This window comes from Geotrypetes seraphini, chromosome 7, assembly GCF_902459505.1.
Source record: "Geotrypetes seraphini chromosome 7, aGeoSer1.1, whole genome shotgun sequence".
Classification (NCBI taxonomy): Eukaryota; Metazoa; Chordata; class Amphibia; order Gymnophiona; family Dermophiidae; genus Geotrypetes; species Geotrypetes seraphini.
Genome location: NC_047090.1, coordinates 128,457,924 through 128,477,905, shown reverse-complemented (window position 1 = coordinate 128,477,905; position 19,982 = coordinate 128,457,924).

The following is a 19,982-nucleotide window of genomic DNA, read 5'->3' as shown; positions in this document are numbered from 1 at the left end:
CTAAGCCACCGGAACAGTTCTTACCTGAGGCCTAAGCCACCGGAATCTTTCTCTACTGAGGCCAAAGCCACAGGAATATTTCACCTCTGAGGCCGAAGCCACAGGAATATCTCTCTTTTCTGATCCAGGAAACTGAAGCTGGTAGCTGCCAAGTCTGGCTCGAAATCCACCGTAGAATCCAGGAGCTGTGCCCTGTAGTCCAGAAGGCACCACATCCAGCAGGGTAAGGGACCTGGGTGGGCCCAGGTGTTACCCTGAAGAGGGTGAGTTAGGGACGCTGGGAGGGCCCAGGTGTACCTCCAAAAATGGCAGCGTTCAGCCAGAACATCCCTCCGTCCAAACATCCAAGCCTGTAACCAAAATACACAAGCAGAAGCCAGGAGCTGAGGGACACATCCATGCACCTGCTGGAAGTTAGAGTATACTAGTTGGCCAGGAGGCTGTGCATCCAAGATATACCCGAGGATAAATCAAGTGCTCTCTATCGCCACCTGCTGGTTGATGAATGTAATCCCACTAGTCTCTGGATTCATCTGCTGTTGATGACAAGGAATGTACTATTAAAACTTCTATGAAATGTTCACCCATACAAGAGGGTGTAGCAGCAACCATCAAAAGATGTTCTTGAGTTTGCAGTTCTTTATCAGGTATATTCAAAAGTCACTTCATTTCATATATCCAAATGATATAGCAGATGGTGTCCAATTCATTCAAGAAATCAAGCTTGACAGGATTCCACTAGGCATCTTCAGGAGCTAGGCTCTGTTTCATTCAATACACTACAATATATAATACCAAAACTCAAACCCCACATAATAATTACAACATTTCCATCATTATTCAATTAACAGTATTAAACTCTTATTACCTTGTTATTCATTATATTCAATTTTATGTAGCAGCATACATGGTCAGAGCGTTGAATGAATGAATTGGACACCATCTGCTATTATATCAGTTGGATATATGAAATAAAATGACTTTTGGATATACCTGATAAAGAACTGCAAACTCAAGAACATTTTTTGATGGTTGCTGCTATACCTGCTTGTATGGGTGAACATTTCATGGAAGTTTTAATAGTACATTTTATTGGGTGAATGACCTGGGATGGCTCTGTGTTGGCGATATATTATGTGTAGTTGAAGTGATTTGTATAAGTTAGTAATTTTATGAAGATTATAATAAACTAGTGTTTTAGCCCATTACATTAACGGGTGCTAGTAAAGCCTCCTTCCCTCACATGTTCCCTTCCATAGTTTGTCCCACCCCCATCCTCCGAAGCCAGCTTGCCTGCCTGCCATCTCCCTGTGCAGTAGAACTCTCTCCCCCCACCCCGCCAGCAGCACCTCTTACCTACTCCCCTGGTCCCTCTTCCCTGCTCCCCCGGTCCAGCAGCACCTCTTCCCTGCTGCCCCTCACTGCCTTCCATAGTTTGTCCCTCCCACACCTTCCGAAGCCAACCTGCCTGCTAGCCATCCCCCTGTGCAGTAGAACCCTCTCCCCCCTCTCTCCCCTCTCCCCCCTCACCCGCCACTATCTCCGCTGTGCAGCCGACCCCATTGACCCTCCCACCGTGAGACAGAGTGCCAGATGGGCTAGTGCTGGGATGGATCCAGTCTTACCAGTACATAATTTGCATTAATATAATCGGTGCTGGGGTCACTTCCTATATATTGAAGCTTCATCCTGTAATGATCGTCTGAAAGGAGAAGGGAGAGGTGATTGAGAAAGGTGCAAATAGAGGGGCTTTGAAGAGGAGGAAGAGACGCGGTGTGTACTCACAGGGCAGGACATTGGTGCATCTGTTCTTGGTCCTGTTCACTGGCTGCTCTGCTGCTGTCCTTGATTGAGTTGTGCCCACCCCATCCCACCGCGAGACAACCGTTAAACCTACGGCTCCAGCAGCGGCCGCATCACATTAAAGACGCTGCTTCGCGGCCTTCCCATGCTCTGATTTCTTCTGCCACGCCGGCAGAGGAAATCAGAGCATGGGAAGGCCGCAAAGCAGCGTCTTTAGTGTGATGCGGCCGCTTCTGGAGCCGGAGTTTTGTGCGTCTCGCGGTGGGAGGGTCAATGGGGTTTCGTGTGCGCCAGGAAAGGGTGCACTGGGGGTGAGGAGGCGAACGATGGTGACGAAGTTACAGTGAGGGAGGGAGGGAGGGAGTAGAAGCGCACATACGCACTCTTGCCTGTGGGGCCCGACAGCTCACGGAAAACGGAAGCACGTAGGTAAGAGTGCGCATGTGCGCTTAGGCTTTTATTATATTAGATGATTAACTATTTGAATTGAGGATATTAATAGCGTTTTTTTGAGTAATGCATATTTATTAGGGATATTCTGAAACTTTACCTGTCAGTGGCCCGTCAAGACCACTGGACTAATCAATTTAGAGCCCTTTTTACAAAGCTGCGGTAACGATTCCCCCTCGACAAATGCACTGAAGCCCATTCGATTCCAATGGACTTTTGTGCATTTGCTGTGGGAGAATCACTACCACGGCTTTATAAAAGGGCTCTTATTGAGGTATGAGCTTTTGAGTACTTTCTTAGATAAGCAGGGACTTAAATCCCTTTCAGCTAGACGTAGGTGAATGTCACACAAAAGCACTCGTTCCCACAACTACTTAATATTATTTTTTCAGATTTATTGCCTAGAATACTAAGCATTTTTCTCAGTCACATCTCCTCTTTAGTTGAAACGGAATTGCTCTTTATGTTCCTAGATCCCTTGCCGACTCAATGAATAGAGAATGGCTATGGCATTAGTAAATGCCTTGCATTATTTCTTTTAAAGCTGGCTGATTTAAAACAGAAAAAAAATGGAAGAAAACTAAATCATCTACAGTACCATCCTTTTGAAATATGTTTATGAACTATGGGCATCAATAGTTTTAAAAGTTAAATGCAAATTTATTATGAGATTTTGGGGTATTCAAATTAAATTGCTTTCTTTAATGAGCCTGTCATGAATAAAGTAATAAAAAAATAAATTAAATGGCAATATAACCTTAAATCAAAACCACTTTTGCTTTATAATATATTTATCTCTTCAGGGAAAATTCTAATTCCCTTCATATTTGTTAATTTATAAATATAAATGGAAATATTGCTTACTCAGATATGGTTTGCGTTTTTTTCTGTTCTCATCGTATGTCATATATACAATTGTACAAAAAAATACTAAAAGTTTCAGTCAACTTCACAAACAAAGGTAGGTTAATGATTAAACTCCTTAAAACCTTGATTGAAAATACATACTGGAAAACATTAATCCTACTGAAGAATGAAATAAAGACAGGAATAAACTAGGAAAAGCCGCTGAGCTATGTCACAGATAGATTGAGTTTTTATTGGAATACAAAGCTGAACTGTGTGAAAAAGCAATGCTTTCTGTGGAGGTTTCAGAGCAACACAAATAACAGAAGCTGGAACATAGCTGAGAATTTTCTACTAAAAAGAGGATCCTCATTCACAGTGATGTCAGAATATCCAGTTTCCAGGCTTAGGCATTATCCAATGAAAGCAACACATTTGAGCAGTGGCGTACCTAGGGTATGTGGCACCCGGGGCCCATCATTTTTTGACACCCCCCCCATGTAAAAAAATATTTTTGGTAATAACCATGAAAAATAAATGGTCATAATAGAAACAGGCACTGAAAATTTTCTTTTATTGAACCTCATATATGTAACCATTAATCCAAACATAACATAAATTATGTCTGAATTGTCATGACATCAGAAGTACATATGGAGTAGTTGCAGGTGATGCTTGGGACAGTTCTGATTGTGTTAGTTTGGTTTTATGTGTTTTTTGAATAGAAGGGTTTTTATTTCTTTTTTGAAGGTTTTGTAGTTTGTGGTCGAGGTCAATAGGTTGTAGAGTTGGGGGTTGAGCGTTAGGAGGTTGTCGAACAGTTTTTTTTTTCTTTTGACGATTTTGGTTGGAGGGTGTGTAAATGGTGTGTGAGTTCTCCTATGTCTGGTTGAAGTGGATTTAATTATTTAGCTGAAGAAATTAGTTACCCTCCCCCTCCCATTCCACACACACTAAGAAAGTACTCAAAAGCTCATACCTCAATAAGAGCCCTTTTATAAAGCCGTGGTAGTGATTCTCCCACAGCAAATGCACAAAAGTCCATTGGAATCGAATGGGCTTCAGTGCATTTGTCGAGGGGGAATCGTTACCGCAGCTTTGTAAAAAGGGCTCTAAATTCTCTTCCATTATAAAAAACACTGATAAGTTCCCAGAAAAAAAAATACATTAAAATAAAAAGTGAAAACAAAGGCCCCTACAGATGAGAACATAATGGGTCAGACCAATGGTCCATCATGCCCAGTAGCCCATTCTCATGGTAACCAATCCAGGTCACTAGTACCTGGTCAAAACCCAAAGAGTAGCAACATTCCATGCCACCGATCCAGGGCAAGCAGACACTTCCCCCATGTCTTAATAACAGACTATGGACTTTAACTCCAGGAATTTGTCCAAACCTTTCTTAAAATCAGCAATGCTATCTGCTTTTACCATAATTTCTGGCCACTTCATTTTTAAGCTTAGATCTTTCCTTCCAAACAGAGACCTTGCTAGATGTCAAATACAGAAAGAACAAGGTAACTTCATAAGGACTTAGCTATGCAGGAAATGTGAATCTCCTCATACACCCACCATATAGTGCAAAAATGTGCAAAGGTCTGGTTTTTTCTTTCGATCACTACATAGTCTAATGCCACACAAGTAGCGCTGTTACAAACATATTCTGAAGGTCAATGCTAAGGTTAACAAAGTTTCCTTCCTTGGACCAGAAGGAGATACTGACAAACCACAGGAAGAGATCCCAAAACAACTACCCAGGCACAACACCCAAAGACCCACTCAGTGTGTGAACCAGTTGAATGGAGTGGAATAACTGGGGGGTGGAAATGGGCCCGGAGTTTGCTCAGCAGAATTTCCCAGATCACCTCTTCCTCTCAACACATTGACACGCTGCTGCCACCATCACCACCATTAGGAACACCTCACCGGGTAGGCCAGCAATGCTTATAAACTTTATAAAACACATTATTATATTTTCTTATAAAGCACATATTTTAACTGAACTCTCCAACATCCTCAGCCTTGCCATTCACAAAAATAGAAGGAAGAAAAGTTCCTGTTTCCTGTTGTCTCATGTCCCCGGCCTATACTAAACTAAAACTAAACTAAACTAAACCTTGGGTTTATATACCGCACCATCTCCACGAATGCGGAGCTCGGCACGGTTTACAGGAAGAAAGATGAGAGAGGAACTACAGTGGAGAGATTAAAGAGTTAGGTGTAAAGGGGGAAGGTGAGAGGCCTAAGAGGGGGGAAGTGGATAGAAGACACCCAAGCCAGCGGCTGTAGCCGCCGATCTCTGTTCCTCCGGGGGGGGGGGTGTCTGGGAGGAGAGGGATCGTGGCCACTCAGCGCCCCCACCGAGGAGCCCTGCAACTTTCCGCTGCCCGGGACCCGAGTCATTTGCCACCCCCCCTCTTCCCTTACCGCGGGCCCGACTGGCGATTTAAGCAGCGTGTCAGCAGTCTTCACACGCTGCTTCAGGCCCTTCTACTGCCCTGATTTGCTCCGGACGTGCCAGAGTAAATCAGGCCAGTAGAAGAACCCGAAGCAGCGTGTGAAGAGTGCTGACACGCTGCTTAAATCGCCAGTCGGGCCCGCGGTAAGGGAAGGGAAGGGGGGGCGGCAAACGACTCGGCCCCCCGCTTTTGTAGTCGCAACTGTGGGAAGGGAAAGGGGGTAGAGGAAACGCTACAAGAAGAAAGACACAGGGGAAGGTGCACAGGGAACTGGTGTGGGGGGAGGGAAATGGAGGGGGAAGGAATGCTGCTTTGGACAGACAGACAGAGGGAGGAAGGGAGACAGAAAGACACAGGGGCAGGTGCACAGGAAACTGGTGTGGGGGGGAGGGAAATGGAGGGGGAAGGAATGCTGCTTTGGACAGACAGACAGAGGGAGGAAGGGAGACAGAAAGACAAGAAGAAAGACACAGGGGCATGTGCACAGGGAACTGGTGTGGGGGGAGGGAAATGGAGGGGGAGGGAATGCTGCTTCGGACAGACAGAGGGAGGAAGGGACACAGAAAGAAAAGAAGAAAGACACAGGGGCAGGGAGATATACAGAAAGACAAACAGACAAAGGGGGCCAGGAACAGAGACAGACAGAAAGAAAGACAGCGGGAGTCGCGTCAGGAGGGGTGCCGGATGCCGCAGAGGGAATTTTTCCAATGGGTGCAACTGGGCGGCTGTTGTGAGCCTCTGATCAGAGGCAGAGCAAGGTAAGTGTATCATAGAAATAAGAAAGAGGAGGGGGGAAGAAAAAGGAAGGGACGCCTACTGCTGGACAGGGGGAGAAGGAAAGAGGTGCTGATGGACAGGGGGGGTGAAGAAAAAGGAACGGAGGCCTAATGTTGGACAGGGGGAGAAGGAAGGTGCTGCTGGACAGGGGGGAGGTAAAACAAAGGGAGAAGGGCTGCTGCTGCATAAGGAGAGCTGTGAAGGGGTGGTGGTGGACACAGGGGAGGTAAAAGGAAGGAAGAATGGACAGGGGGAGCAGGCAAGGGGTGGTGATGGACAGCCAAGGAAAAAAGAAAGAAAGCGACAAATGAGAGAGAGAGAGAGAGAGAGAGAAAGAAATAGAGAGACACACACACATATATTCTAGCACCCGTTAATGTAACGGGCTATAAGACTAGTAAACTATAAAGAGTTTTACCTTATGCAAAATTGTCATTAACTATTTTTTCTGCAGCCCTCCAAATACTCTATTTTTTCTGCAGCCCTCACATTTAAAGTTTAATATCTTTCCTTTCTCAAAACTGACACATTTCAATCACTATATTGAAAATAAAATCATTTTCCCTACCTTTGTTGTCTGGTGACTTTATTTTTCTGTGCATTTAACTATGTTTCCAGGGTCTTCTTGTCCTTTGATTGGTTTTCTCTCTGTCTTCACTTTCTGCCTTGCATCCATCTTTGGCATTAACTTATTACATTTTTCTGCTTTCTTTTCAAAATCTATGTTTCCATGTCTTCCCTTCCCTTCTATCTCTCTCTTCTTCTGTCCCTATTTCCATGGTCTGACATCTCTTTCTTTCCTTTCTCTCCCTCCCTCCTTCCTTCCTTTCCCCTGGTCTGGCATCTGTCTCCTTCCCTCCCCCATCTTTTTATTTCTTTCACCCTGCCCCCTTCTTTCTTTCTCTCTCAATCCATGCCCCCATTCTTTCTATATGTCTGTCTTTCTCTCTCTCTCCATGCCCCCTTTCTTTCTTTCTCCATGCCCGCCCTTCCTCTCTCCATGCCCCTTTCTATCTGTGTCCCGTTTCCCTTCTTTCTTTCTGTCTCTCTGTCCCCCCTTTCTTTCTTTACTTCTCCCTGCCCTCCCCCAAGCCACCACCATTGGGGAACAGGCCGCCAACGCCGCAATCGGGGAACAAGCTGCCGCCGCCACAATCGGGGAACAGGCCGCCACCGCTGCAATCGGGGAACAAGCTGCCGCCACCACAATCGGGTTACAGGCCGCCACCGTCGCAATCGGGGAATAAGCTGCCGCCACCACAATCAGGGAACAGGCCGCCACCGCCGCAATCGGGGAACAAGCTGCCGCTGCCGCAATCGGGGAACAGGCCAGTGCCCAGGTCTTAACTCTCCCTGCTTATCTTCCCCAGCGCGGGGCCAACCAATTCACGCCACCCGACGTCAATTCTAACGTCGGGGAGGAATTTTCGGGCCAGCCAGGCAGCGATTGGCTGGCCCGGAACTTCCTCCTTGACATTAGAATTGACGTTGGGTGGCGAGAATTGGGTGGCGAGAATTGGTCGGCTCCGAGCTGGGGAAGATATGCAGGGAGAGCTAAGACTCGGGCGCTGGCCTGTTCACCAATTGCGATGGCTTGGGGGAGGGCAGTGGGAAGGGAAGCAGATTGGGGACCCCTGCTTTAGGCAAGGACAGATTGCGGGCTGCAAAATAGTCCCTGGGGGGCCGCGTGTTTGAGACCGCTGCACTATACTATACTGGTCTCTTGAATTTTTCAGGCCAAGTGCATGACCCTGCATTTTCTTTTAGCATCAAATCTTAGTTCCAATTACTGGACCATTCTTTAAGCTTTGCTAGATCCTGCCTCATATTATCCACACCCTCCAGGGTGTCTACCATATTAGATTTTGATTTCAACTGCTAAATTTTACCGGACAGTCTTTCTGCATATTATTCACAAAAAAAGAGCATGCCCTAGGACAGATCCCTGCGACACTCCATTATCAACATCCTTTTCCTCGGAGCAAGCTCCATTTACCATTACCCTATGTCTCCTTCCACTTAACCAGTTTTTAATCCAGTCTATCACATTAGGTCCCATACTGAGGGCACTCCTATGTAGAACCTGTCAAAGGCTTTGCTAAAATTCAAGTACACTATATCTAGTGCTCCTCCAGTATCCAACTGTTTGGTCATCCAGTCAAAGAAATCAATCAGATTTGTCTGATAAGACCTGCTCTTGAAAAACCATGCTGCCTAAGGTCCTGCAGTCCATTCGATTCTAGAAATCTCACTATCCTCTGCTTAAGAAGCATTTCCATTAGCTTACCCACCATCGAGGTCAGATTAATTGTAATTTCCAACCTCTTCCTTATTTCTGCTGTTGTGCAGAGGGACCACATCTGCCCTTATCCAGCATTGAAAAGATGAGGCCCCATCGCTTTGTCTATTTTTAATGAAGATAGCTCCTCACAAGCTCAGTTTTCTGAGAATCTATTCTGATCTAACACACATTCATACCTATTTGTGTTTGTTTTCTGTGGTCCTGCCCTTGGTATTTCATCCATAAACCTTATCCTTATCAGTTTCTGCATATTTGTACTTTTCACCTTTGAGCCTCACAATGCAATTTTGACACTTTCTCCTATCATTTACATATCTAAAAAATGTCTTGTTTCCCAGTTTTATCATATTGGCTATCTTTTCTTCCATTTGCATCTTTGCTTTTCTGACAGCTTTTCCAGCTTCTCATAACATATCTACATATTTTTGTCTGCCTGTCTTCTTCTTTCTGTGATGTATTGTAATTTATGAAGGCTATCCTTTTTTCCCCTTATCTTTTCAACTACTACATTTGAGACCCAAAGTGGCCTTCTTTTCTTTTTACCTTTATGTAATTTTCAAACAAAGTTTGTTTTGTCTTTAAAATAGTTCCTTTCAATTTTGCCCACTGGTGTTCTACTTTGTTCAGCGCTTCCCATCCAACTAACTCGTTCTTTTGAAATCTAGAACTTTCAGTCTTGAATAAGTCCTCTCTTAATATCGAACCACACCAAATAATTGCCCACCATAACATCAGAAACACTTTCCCTATTTGTAAACACCAGGTCCAGAACAATTCTATCCCATGTGGGTTCCATTACTAACTGTATTTTGGTGTGTATTTGCTTCCTATTTTTAAATTTTCTTATTTTTATCTTTTTAAATTTTCTTATATGAATATGTAATGCATATTGTTTTTACTTCATCTTGCATTTATTTCTACTATAGCATTAATAAAATACTGTCAACATTTAATCAAAGTGGAAAACTTAGCTTGTTGGTTAAAAGCTATAGCTGCACCAATCCCCACCGACGCGTTTCATACTTCTTCAGGGTCAGGGATACTGTGAGTGCAGAATCACTAAGCGATTTGCTTATTCCCTTTTTTTAATTTAAATTTTATTTTTCACAATAAATATACAAAGTATACAAATAATTCTTAAAAATATGCAAATATACAAAAGATAACTTAAATATGAAACAGACTAGTTGTATGTATCACAGTTAATAAGGGGGAAGATAGTATTAATTATAAGTCAATACAACCAGTGTCTCATTTCAACCAAATCCAGCAGGGCCAGTATATATAATTTCAGCTGAGAGTATATGTGAAAAGAATAGAAGAGAGTTCCCAATGAGCATCATACTGAGCATCCCAAGCGACTTAAAGAAGTGACTCTAAATATATTTTATAAATATTACATTGGCATTACATTGCGATCATTTTATGTCAACGGTCCATGTCACAATAAAGTTGAACAGGTCTCCATACTTTGAGAAAAGAACTAATAGAATGATGTTTTTCAGCTATTACACTTTCAAATTTGTTTATTCCTTTTAATGTTATCGCTGAGGCTGCTACAAATGGCGTTAGCCATAACTACAGTGATGTTAGGCACCAGTAAGCACCTCCAGAGGCGCAATCCTGGCGTCTGGAAAATCATTATAAAACATCATTTAAACGACATTTTTCACTTAATTTAGGCACTAGTGGGGCACCTACCAAAGCCTACGTTAAGACGCCATTTATAGAATATGGACTAATGTGCCCCCAAATCTTATATAACACCTTTATATATGCTACCTTTCAACTAACTGCGATGCCAAGAAAGAGAAAGAGACCTGCATGCATTTCATTAATTTCACCTAGATATGTCGGATAATCCAGAATGTCAAATAGCAAGACTCTACTGTACTTTGTTCATAACGGAGATCCTATAACTGTTTAATAATTGTACTTTGAACACTGATTATCTTACTGTAACTAAAAAGCTTCAAAGATGCATTTCCGTCATTGTGAAAGCTTTGCTGACTGGTTTCAATGCTAGGATTTATTAAATTCACACAGCATGCTTTAATTTTTATTCATAGCAAAAGCAGATCAGACTTTATTTCTTCACAGCTTCAAAACTACTTTATGTGCAAGATTAATAGAGGACTGTCATTCGTCCATACATCAACTAACAAAATAAGTGTTTTCAGAGTTGGTTTGGTGGCTTTTGCATTTCCATATAGAGGAACTGGATTTCCTGCTAGGAGAAAGTTTAAGCTCCCTGTATCAGCTAGCGTATGGGATGCTTTGGAAGCTGCATTCACAGCCTTTGGCGTGGACCTCTCAAACATTGTGCAGTGTCAGTCAATGACCAGACTTAGGGCTACCAACTGCAGAATTCTACATGGTCACCAACCAGGGACAATGGTTACAATCATTTAGCTAAATGAGTTAGGAAGAGGATATAACAGAGGAAAATAGTCATATATTAGCAGTAATGAGTAAAGTAATACTGCTAGCTCCTTCCTACTTCCCAATACCACTTCCCAATACCTTCCCGATTCCCCAAAGCAACCTCATCTACCCTTTATCTCCTCTAGAAATGACCAGATATCTTCTTGTAATACGTTTTTAGTAATTCCTTTGTAATCCGCCTTGAACTGCAAGGCAATGGTGGAATAGAAATCTCTAATGTAATGTAAAGACTTATGGTACGGTTGCCTATTAGAGATGGATTGAGTTTGCTGGGTCTAAAAAAAAAAAAAAAAAAAGGATTTCTATGAGGGGGTGCTAAAAAGTTCTCAGCTCAATCAACCAACTTCCTAAATTTTGAGCATTATGTTGCCACTGTAGCTGAAAAGAGTGCTATCTTATTTTGTTAAGTCCCAATTTGTAGACACAAAATTCTCTGATTTGACATTGTTTCAGATCATTGATTGAACCATATCCACATCATTCTTGGTTGGCCTGAGAACTTTTCAGCACCCCTTTATGTGCCTTTATGTGTATGACATATCTGACCTAGAATAAGGCAAATACAACACTAAAGCATATCCATAATTACCATATTAATTTTTCCCAGTTCACATCTTCTTATTTTAGCCACAAGTTGTGTTTTGCATGTCTAAATTAATTGAGAAAAAAAAGGATCTTTACAATGATTTCTGTGATTAGCCTGAATCACTGTGGCATATAGAATCCTACTGCTACCTTCAACAAGATGGAAAATAAAATATGCACTGGTAGAATATTAACATTCACGAGACATAGCTCAGGCTGTGGGAATAAAGTGAAAGACAGTATGTTCTCACAGCTGTGAGAAACACAGACAATATTAATGGTGGCAATTAGATGGAGCAAGAGAATGACAAGGTACAGGTGCATTTTCGCTAGAGAACATATTTCCTTTTCAGTGTTCATGATCAGGCTTAAATATGTAAGCCCTTTTGTATATGACCTGCTCAACAGTTAAAACTTATTAGCTCTGCATGTGCTTTCCCTTCTAAAAACAGAGCCTGCTGGAACAGTTTACTTAAGAAAACAAACTTCAAAGAGGTAGAAAAGACATTCACTAAGGGAGGCACAATTATAAGATTGTCTTCCTGATATAATATTCCACAGATATAGTATTACTAATGATGTAATGGAATTATACAATATATCTGCTTTATAGAGTGGAAGCAAGTGCTGCAATATAGGATATAATGAGAATTTTATTATGCATTTCTGAGGCAGAAGAATGAAGGCAGCTGTTGTGGTACATGGGATAGAAAATACAGGGAGCACAAAGTGCTATCTTTATTCTATTTTGTGTGTTGAAGCAATATAGCTTGTGAAACCTTGATATTTGTAGCTGAAAGGTTACTTTTAGGTTATGTTAGGGGTAGGCAATTCCGGAGCCGGAGCCAGGTCAGGTTTTCAGGATATCCACAATGAATATATTATGAGATGGATTTGCATGCACTGCCTCCTTGAGATACAAATCTATCTCATGCATATTTATTGTGGATATCCTGAAAACCTGACCTGGCACCGGGTCTCGAGGACCGAAATTGCCTACCCCTGGGTTAGGTGAATATGCGTTTTCATGTTAGTGGCTACGTAATGCAAAGTAATCTGGATAGGCGCAAAACTAGAGGAAGCCAATTTGTGGAGCTGGGCAAATTGCAAAATTCATTATCTCCCCCCTCCCCTTTTACAAAGCCGCGCTGGCATTTTTAGCGCCGGCTGCGGCGGTGACAGCTCTGATGCTCATAGAATTCTATGAGCGTCGGAGCTGTTATTGCTGCGGCCAGCACTAAAAACGCTAGCGATTTTGTACAAGGGGAGGGGGGGGGTGTTACGTTAGGATATTACTTTAATAAGAGTGTAACGATGACTTTTTCGAGTTTATTAAAAATTTGATATAGTGCATATGAGTAAACTTTCTGAGTGGTTTACAATAAAATCGATGCATAAGAAAAATAAGAAATAAAAAGAAGAAAGAACTCTTTATTATAAGATACTGTAGGGGAGGAGAGTGAAAGCTGAACGAATGCACTCACAGAGCAGGTGTCGCTTAACATCTGAATTGCTTCCTCGGGAGCTCATTGGTTTGAAAAGGCATTGGTGAATAGGGGAGCCTTTAAATTAGCCCTGAATGTTTCAAATGACTGTTCTGAATGAAGACTGATTGGAAGAGCGTTCCATCGATGAAGATCTTAGAGTGAACAAACTCTTAGCATAAATACAGTGGTGTAGCAAGGGAGAGGATGGAGGTGAAGACTGCCCTGGATGCCATCTTTGTGGGGGCACCAATGCCAGCACCTCTTCTCTTCTCCTCTCCACATACCCCCCCCCCCCAGTTACCTTTCAAAATGTTCGCCAGTGCGAGCAGCATCTTCCACCTGCCGCATGTGCCGAACTTGGCTCCCTTCTGACCTCACATGGGGGTCCTTTTACTAAGGCGCGCTAGCCATTTTATCATGTGCTAACCGCTAATGCGTCATTGGGATATAATGGACGCGTTAGCGTTTAGCGTGCGCTACGACGGCTAATAGGACCCGATTTAATATGCATTACATTGATTTAGGGCCCCTTTTTCAAAGCTGCGATAGTGATGCCGCCATGGTAAATGCACCAAAGTCCATTCGGTTCCTATGGGCTTTGGTGCATTTACCGCGGCGGTATCACTAGCGCGGTTTTGCAAAAGGGACCCTTAGTGTGCACTAAATATTTTATGACACACTAATAAACTGAATGTTTACTAATCACTGTGGTTCAAAATACTTAACCCCACTCCCTTTTACAAAAGCGTAGCATGGTCTTCAAGTTTCAGGTTTTATTAAAAAATTTTTATACCGCTCAATCAAACTTCTAAGCGGTGTACAAATAAGTACTAATGAGGAACAGATAATACAAACTTACATAAATGGACATCATGATGAGTTAACAAGACAAGTAATAAACGAACTTTATACGAACAGGAACAAGAGGAAATCGGGAAGAACTACAATGGTTAAAGTAAAGAGAACATAAAAGGTAAGGTATGGTAGGAAAAGGATTTTTTTAATAAAAATAAATAAATAAAATGTAGTCCTAATAAGGGCAGTTAGGTGTCAGAAGTGTCTTGAAATAAGAATGTTTTTAACTTATTTTTAAATTGAGGAAGAGATACTTCTGAACGGAGAAGGTTAGGGGTGGAATTCCAAAGAGATGGGGCGGTTACCGCAAAATTATTGGATCTAATAGTATTGATGTACTTTAAAGAAGGGATTGTTAGGAGATTTTGAGACGTAGAATGAAGGGCTTTAGATGGACAGTAAGGTATGATTATACTGTAAATAAATTCAGGTTGGTTACTTGAACAGGTTTTAAAAGTCAGTAAAAGAATTTTATAATTTATTCTATGCTCAACAGGGAGCCAATGAGCTTTTTGAAGAAGGGGTGATACATAATCATATTTTTTGGCATTAATTATGATTTTTACGGCAGTGTTCTGTATGATTTGTAGTTGCCTAATTTCCTTTTTTGTTATGCCCTTAAACAGTGTAACAGTAATTTATGTAAGATATTACTAGGGAGTGAATTAGAAAGTTTAAAGATGCAGGTTCCAGGAGTTTGGCTAGTGATCTAATCATTCTTAGGCGATGGAAACAACGTTGAACTACCGTGCTAATGTGAAGGTGGTATGAAATTTGCTGTCAAAAGTGACCCTTAACAACTTTAAAGAGTTAACAATTTCAATCAACAGAGAGTTGAGTTGCAGTGGCACCTGAATAGTTAAACACACTAGAATCTTCAGAAAAATAGGCTATAACATGAGTTCAAACACAACCTATATAACAACCAAAAGGTTGAATTAAGAGATTATTTAGGATCTCAAGTGCTCACAGTTATATGCCAGTTGACCAGGTCTAGGCAAATAACCAACATGTGAGCTATCATTGGTCCTTTAAACTCTTGTGTTATTTTATTCCAATTATTTTAATCTTGTTATGCAATTTGTTATACTAATTTATTATACTATTATATTTATAGTTATTCAGATAGCTCGGGTGTAGATTCTTAACCTGGCCCGCTGAAAACAGAACAGAACACGACAGAAGATCTCCATTTCACTCTCACTAACGGTGAAAGAGCTTCATCAGGAACAATGCAGATTATCGGCACTATCAATAAAGCATAACACACAATTATGTAATATAATCATCTACTGTTTTAAAAGAAAATCTTATGTTTCCTAACTCTCGTAATTAAAAAAAGGCTCCATGGAACCGCCTAAGGTTATAAAACCTTATTGCACTTTACATATTTAACATTTTTTATTTTTTACTAAATAAACTTAAATATACCATTTTTACCTCTTTACTACAACTTCTTAACAACTTTTTTCACCTTTTTTTATTTTCAAATTTTATTTTCACAGCTAGTCAATATACATCATATCCAGTTAAATTAAATTAAAGTAACTTACTTGAATCGTAACCATCTACTGCCTATATTGTACCGATAGTTAGTATAAAAACCGGGAATCACATAGTTACTAACAGTTAGTGTAAAAAAGCGATGTGCTTAACCTTAATCTACTATATACTAAAGTTAAAATTAGTTCAGCACATATTAAAATGCCGAGCATACCTATTTATTTCATCAGCCTTACATAGCCAAGTGGCGGACCTGATTTAGAGAAGTCCGAGATGCCAAATTCAAAGACTAGGAAGGCATCTGACATCACATTCGGGCTTACTTTACCGGAAATGGTAACCGGAATGTACAAACATTCCTGTTTTAAATACTTCGTCTTTGAGATACCAAAGGTGTCTGACATCACATCCGGACTTATTTTATCGGAAATGGTAACCAGAATGTTCAAACATTCCTGTTTTAAATACTTCGTCTTTGAGATACCAAAGGTGTCTGACATCACATCCGGACTTATTTTACCGGAAATGGTAACCAGAATGTTCAAACATTCCTGTTTTAAATACTTCGTCTTTAAGATTGAATAACATTTTAGATAATACCTTAATCTTGAAAATTAACCTAATAGATAAAACTTTGGGACATCATCCTACATTCATAGATTGTTTTTACATGAACCTTATGTATAAATGCCTATTGTTGAAATGGTAAAATTAACATTACCCTAACTGTTCCCTTTCATCATTGATTCAAAGAATCAATGGGTAAGTATATGCCAATGTTCTATTTCAGAAAAAAACTTGCCAATTTGCTGCATTCAAACCCCTAGGTTGTGAACTATGCAAACGATCAATCCATCTCTGTTCCATCTGTAATAACTTTTTACCCCTATTCCCCCCTCTTATTGATTCTATAGTTCTATCAATAATCATACACCGCAATTGATCAAAATAATGTTTGTGGTCTAAACAGTGTACTTCCAGTGGAGCTTCTTTTCTCTTAAGATTCAAACATGATTTGTGTTCCACCATTTGTATGTTAAACTGTCTAGTAGTCTTCCCAATATAAATTTTTTGACATGGCCATTTAATCAAATATACCACGGAATCTGATTTACACGTGGTGCATCTTTTTGCATCATATCTGGATTTAATCTCAAATGTTCTTTTAAATTACGTGATCTGGAATATGCTAAACGAAGTTTGGAATTTTCAAAACATGGACTTCTCTGGACAATTTTCCAATGGTTGTGAATTATGTTTGCAATATATTCAGATTCTACATTATATCTAAGGGGTCCTTTTACAAAGGCGTGGTAGGGGTTTAATGCACGGAATACTGCACGTTAAAACGCCTGCTGCGCTAGTTGCTAACGCCTCCATTGACGAGACGTTAGTTTTTTGGCTTGCCGTGGGGGTTAGTGCGTGATGAAATGTCCGACACGCTAACCCCCATAGCGCGCCTTGATAAAAGGAGCCTTAAGAACATAAGTCTGAAATTCATCTATGTGTTCCGGAATTTCAACCTGAGATTCGCTATCTGACAATCCAGCGAGGTCTCCTGATGTATGAATACTAGTAGGTGGTTCCGGGGTGGATGGTTGTAAAAGCCATTCTTGATGGTTGTATTTGGCCCTATGGTAGGATTTTCTTAATACCTTTTCAGGATACCCTCTGTGTCTTAAATTTTTTGCCAACTTATTGGCTGAAGATTTAAAATCCTCCATGTGTGTACATATATATCTAAAACATAAAAACTGTGCCAAAGGCAAACTGTTTTTAAGGGGTATTGGATGACTGCTATCATATTGCAGTAAACTGGTTATATCCGTTAGCTTAATATATAACCTGGATTCAAGATGATTTGATGTAATACTGACCCATGTATCTAAAAATTTATACCTTCTGTGGATTGATTCATTGTGAAACAGATATTATTATCTCTAGTGTTATAAGGGAAAGTCATTAATTTAAATTTTTCAACGTTTAACGATAATCTATTGCCATCTAGCCAGGATTTTATTTTCTCTAATTTCAATTTTATATTAGAAACTTCAGCTGGATTACTAAAATCTATTGGATGGATTAATTGAACGTCATCCGCGTACTGCCTTAATGCTAAGAGCGGAGACGTGAAAATATTGAAAAGTAGTGGAGATAAGATGGAACCTTGAGGAATACCGTGAATATTTTTAAAGGGTTCTGAAATGTTAGAGTTGAAAAGAACCTTAGAAGACCTATCAGAAAAGAAGGATGAAAACCAATCCAAGACCGCAGTGGTAATAGCTCCTATGTTCATAGGAATTCTATGAGCTTCAGAACTGTTACCGCCATGGCTGGCACTAAAAACTACACTATGCTTATGTAAAAGCAAGGGGGGGGGGAGGAGTAAGTAATAGTAAAATGGCTATTTAAAATGATAATTTATTTATTTTTAGTTAATATCAGAAGTGTGCCAATAGAAGTGGTAGTAAATGGTGTATTATAGGATTTATTGTTCTGTGGGGTATATTTCATTAACTCATTAGGGGGTCCTTTTATTAAGGTGCGCTAACTGATTTAGTGCGCGCTACAGATTAGCATGTGCTAAATGCTAAGGCATCCATTATATCCTATAGGCATCTTAGCATTTAGCACGCACTAGTCTTTTTTCTCATATCAGGTGGCGTTTTGTTGGAACTGTCTTCCTAATGTCCTGAAAGACGAGAAAACTTATATGGGGTTTGGAATAATGCTAAGAAAAACCTTTTCAAAATTCTAAGTTTACCAATTTGTTATTTCTAGCTTTTAATGTCCTGGAAATGGCCAGGTTTTCAAAATGGTGAACTGTATTGAACTTTGTGGGATGACAGTGGAATGGAAATAATTTTACTGTGCTGTATTGATGAGGCAAGATAGTTTAGAAATGATTAATGCATAGTGTGTGGCACAGTGGTTGGAGCTACAGCCTCATCACCCTGGGGTTGTGGGTTCAAATCCCGTGCTACTCCTTGTGACCCTGTGCAAGTCACTCAGTCCTCTCTAGCCTCAGGTATGTTAGATAGATTGTGAGCCCACCAGGACAAATAGGGAACATACTTGAGTACCTGATTGTAAACCGCTTAGATAATCTTGATAGGCGGTATATAAAAACCTAATAAACTTGAACTTGAAACTTTAAAACCGCAGGGACCTGCAGTAGTCTTTACTGAGGGTGGGGGGTAATATTCATGTGCCCTGCCAGGATCTTCACCCAACCCCCCTCACTCTAATCTAAATCTTGGCGTGGGGAGTGTGTGGTGCAGTGGTTAGAGCTACAGCCTCAGACCCTGAGGTTGTGGGTTCAAACCCTACACTGCTCCTTGTGACACTGGGCAAGTCACATAATCCCCCTTTGCCCCAGGTACATTAGATAGATTGTGAGCTCACTGGGACTGTCAGAGAAAAATACTTGAGTACTTGAATGTGAACCACTTAGGCACTAAGCAGTATATAAAATAAAAAAAAAAATATTTGGCACTGAGACCTATGGAACTTCCACAGAAATACTTCAGCTCTCTGCAGCTAGTCTACAGATTCCCAATTTTCCAGCAGTGCTTAGCTTCATAGAAACATAGAAGATGACGGCAGAAAAGGGCTACAGCCCATCAAGTCTGCCCACTCTGCTTACCCACCCCCTGTCTATGCCCTATTGACCCAATTTCCTTATCTTGACCCTCGCAGGGATCCCACATGGGTATCCCATTTATTCTTAAAGTCTGGCACGCTGCCTCGATCACCTGCACTGGAAGCTTGTTCCAATGATCAACCACTCTCTCTGTGAAGAAATACTTTCTGGTGTCGCCATGAAATTTCCCGCCCCTGAGTTTGAGCGGGTGCCCTCTTGTGGCCGAGGGTCCCTTGAGAAAGAAAATATCATCTCCACTTCAGATTCAGAGGTTCCTGTGATTGCTCTTGTGTATTGTGTGCTATTTCTGTTTCTGCCTCCTTTTTTTTTCTTCATCTCTTTGACAGATTTTTTTTTTTTAAATTCAGATCTTCCTCTGTGCAGGTCTAATTTGCTCTTTGGAACTAGCTCCTGGTGTAGTTTACAGCAAGACAAGTTTGCCGTGCATAATTCATCTTGCAGCAGAATGCTTTTTGGTCAGCAAAAGAGGTCAGCTTAAGAAAGCCCTTAATTGGTCCCTAATGATTCTCTGTAGGTTGAAATTATATTACACTGCAGTTGATATAGCCAGCAAGTCATATTGTTTCACACAGAGAATTTCGATGGCTCTTAGTGAAAATCTATTAGCTATTCTGGTTCAGGAGATGATAATCTATGTAGTCCGCTGTGAGATTCACTTCTTTCAAAAAACAATACTTTTTAGAAAAAATAAAAGAAGCTTTATATACTAGGATACTGTCAGAAAATTAAGATAGGAATAAAGCCGCTCAGGGGCAGCTCAAGGCAATCTGCTGTCTGAGATAAGTGAAGAGATGGTACTCCCCAGA